The sequence below is a fragment of the Primulina tabacum genome, chromosome 14 (assembly GCF_025594145.1).
Source record: "Primulina tabacum isolate GXHZ01 chromosome 14, ASM2559414v2, whole genome shotgun sequence".
Classification (NCBI taxonomy): Eukaryota; Viridiplantae; Streptophyta; class Magnoliopsida; order Lamiales; family Gesneriaceae; genus Primulina; species Primulina tabacum.
The window spans coordinates 21,132,079-21,135,810 of record NC_134563.1 but is presented as its reverse complement, the minus strand read 5'-3'; the positions used below and the strand labels follow the sequence as shown (position 1 = coordinate 21,135,810).

The 3,732-nt window shown below is 42.4% G+C and overlaps 1 non-coding gene across 1 annotated transcript; it reads right to left on the bottom strand.

Moving 5' to 3' along the window:
* Positions 1-512: 512 nt before the first annotated feature.
* LOC142525720 (small nucleolar RNA R71) lies at positions 513-618 on the bottom strand. The gene has a single exon (XR_012815171.1). It is a non-coding gene; the product is annotated as a small nucleolar RNA R71 (small nucleolar RNA).
* Positions 619-3,732: the final 3,114 nt, after the last annotated feature.

The window sequence follows — 3,732 nt, the reverse complement described above, 5'->3', positions numbered from 1 at the left end:
GACGTTGAGTTTGAGCAGTTTGACCCTGAAATTGAAAGAACTTTCCGCAGGAGAAGACAACAGCAGAGACTGAAGAAACTGATGGAGAGACACGGGCACGAGCATGAGGAGGAACATCGTGAAGATAGACATGTTGAGATGCCACGCCGCATACCGATGCTAGAGTAAGCCTAGCCTTCTTTGGATGGAGCACGCCCCAGGATTGTGAGGCCTATTGTGCGGGAAACCACTTTGAAATTAAGCTAGCGATAATTCAGATGATTCAGAATACAGTCCACTTTGGAGGATCTGCAGTAGATGACCCAAACACGCACATCGCAGATTTTCTTGAAATTTTTGATACTTTTAAATTTAATGGAGTTTCTGATGATGCTGTTAAACTGTGTTTATTTCCTTTCTCCTTACGTGAAGCTAAAGCATGGTTAAATTGTTTGCCTGTAGGTTCGATCACCACACGGGAGGACATGGCGAAGTGTTTCTCATTAAATACTTCCCTCCATCTAAGACTATGAAGCTGTGGGCAAACATCACCACATTTGCTCAATTCGAGCAGGAGTCTTTATATGAGGCATGGGAGCGCTTCAAAGATCTACTACGAAGATGTCCTCATCACGAACTGCCACTTGGGTTAGTCGTTCAAATCTTTTATAATGACTTGCTTACTCCTAATCGTACTATGATAGATGCTGCTGCTTGTGGTAACCTGTTGCGAAAAACTGCTGAGGAAGGATACGAGTTATTGGAAGAGATGGCTGCTAGCAGCTATCATCCTCAATCTGAAAGGAACAACCTAGCAAAGAAGTGCAGGAGTTCACCAGGTAACTGACATTTCCGCTATTACTGCACAACTTGGTATCTTGAATAGGAAGTTGGATGGGTTGAATATGGGTGGCACGACTATGCGTCATCAAGAGATATTTTGTGAAAAATGCGGAGGAGAACACTATGTTAAGGATTGTCCAGACAGTGGTCCTTTTTTTGTGCCAGAAGAGGCACCTGTGAATCAAGTGGGAGTCCAAAACCGTCCAAGGAATGATCCGTACTCAAACTACATACAATCCTGGATGGAGGCAACATCCCAACCTTCTCATGGGGTGGTCAAAACAGTCAGAATCGACCACAAGGAGGACAACAATATGGGAAACAACCGATGTACAGATCTGACCCTCCTAGAGAAGAAAAGTCCAACTTAGAACAGATGATGTCTAAGTGTATCTCGTTTACTGAAACTAGACTCCAAAATCAAGATGTGTCAATAAAGAGGCTAGAGAATCAGATTGGACAGTTGACAAAGATGATAGTAAATAGAGAGCCGGGCACCTTGCCAAGTAACACAGAGACCAATCCAAAAGAGCAAGTGAAGGCCATCGAGTTGGAGAGTGGAAAGATCTTAGAGGCTAGAGGAACAGAAAAAACTCAAGCACATGATGAACAGACTGAGTCATCAAAAGGTAAGTCTTCCAACTCAACACCAGCACCCACTGCACAATCTAAAATTGTTATCCCTCCACCTTTTCCTGCAGCATTAAAAAAGGAAAAACTTGATGCGCAATTTGGTAAGTTTCTTGAGGTATTCAAAAAATTGCATATCAATATTCCTTTTGCCGATGCTTTGATGCAAATGCCCAGTTATGCTAAATTTTTGAAAGACATATTAGCTAATAAGAGAAAGTTGGAGGATCACATGACGGTGAAATTAACTGAAAATTGCTCTGCTTTGGTGCAAAACAAAATCCCGCCGAAACTAAAAGACCCAGGGAGTTTTTATATTCCTTGCATGATTGGTGATGTTGTTTTTCACAAGGCTTTGTGTGATCTTGGTGCAAGTATTAATCTTATGCCCTTATATGTATTTAGGAAGCTCGGATTAGGAGAACCTAAGCCAACAAGGATGTCCTTGCAACTAGCAGACAGACCTGTCAAATACCCGCGAGGGGTCATAGAGGACGTCTTGGTAAAGGTGGACAAATTCATATTTCTTGCAGATTTTGTGGTACTTGACATGGAGGAGGATGTGGAGATGCCTTTGATTTTGGGGAGACCATTCCTTGCAACTGGCAAGGCCCTAATTGATGTGCAAGAAGGGAAGTTGAGATTGAGAGTGGGAGAAGAGGATATCACTTTAAATGTTTTTAATGCACTCAAGCACACACTGCACTATGATAGTTGTTATAGAATTGATGCTTTTGATTCTCTTGTGTCTAACTATGTGCAGGATGCTATTAGAGATCCTTTGGAAGCCACTCTCACTACTGAATTGAGAGAAGATGAATTGGACGAAGAGAAAGCGAAAATAGTGGCATACCTCAATGCCAACCAGCCATGGAACAGGCCAATAAGGATGAGATTAGAGGACTTGGGAGATCGAAGTGATTTGATCCCTCAGAAGTCAAGCTTGGAGGAGCCATCCGACGCTTGAGCTCAAACCATTGCCTCCACACCTAAAGTACGTATACTTAGGTGAGAATAACATTTTACCAGTCATTATTTCTGCTGCTTTGACAGATGTGATGGAGGAACAAAGTGTTCGAAGTTTTGAAAGCGCACTAAGATTGCTTTTGCATGGAAGGTGGCGGACATAAAAGGGATCAACCCATCAGTCTGCATGCACAAGATCTTGATGGAAGACGAGTACTCACCTCTTGTGCAACCTCAGAGAAGATTAAATCCAAAGATGCAAGAGGTAGTAAAAGCAGAGACTATCAAACTCCTTGATGCAGGTATTATCTATCCTATATCTGATAGTGCATGGGTAAGTCCTGTTCAGTGTATGCCAAAAAAAGGTGGGATTACTGTGATCACAAATGAAAAAAATGAATTAATACCCACTAGGACAGTTACGGGATGGCGAGTGTGTATTGACTATAGGAAGTTGAATGATGCCACCCGTAAGGACTACTTTCCCCTGCCCTTTATTGATCAGATGTTGGAGAGACTAGCGGGGCATGAGTTTTACTGTTTTCTAGATGGGTATTCGGGGTAAAATAAAATCACTATTGCACCTAAGGACCAAGAGAAAACCACTTTCACTTGTCCTTATGGAACTTTTGCTTTCTGCCGTATGCCTTTTGGTCTCTGTAATGCCCCTGCTACGTTTCAACGTTGCATGACTGCCATATTCCATGATACTGATTGAAACCTTTCTTGAAATATTTATGAATGACTTTTCTATCTTTGGTGCAACGTTTGATGAGTGTCTGCAGAATCTGAGAACCGTGTTGAGGAGGTGCGAGGAGACGAACTTGGTACTTAATTGGGAGAAGTGCCACTTCATGGTACAAGAGGGAATTGTCTTAGGGCACAAGGTTTCGGAACAAGGGATTGAGGTGGACAAAGCTAAAATAGAAGTCATAAAGAACCTACCAACACCAGCCTCAATAAAGGGAGTCAGAAGTTTTCTAGGTCCACGCCGGTTTTTATAGGCGGTTTATCAAAGATTTTTCGAAAATTGCCAAACCTCTATCTTCCTTACTTATGAAAGATGTGCCTTTTGATTTAAATTCTGACTGTTTACAGGCATACGAGGATTTGAAGGAGCGCTTGGTGACGGCTCCTGTCTTGGTGGCACCAGATTGGGATCTGTCCTTCGAGATCATGTGCGATGCCAGTGATACTGCGGTGGGGGCTGTGTTTGGCTAGCGTCAAAATAAGGTATTTCATAGAATTTACTACGCAAGTAAGACCCTTGATGAGGCTCAATTAAATTATGCAACAACTGAAAAGGAATTACTT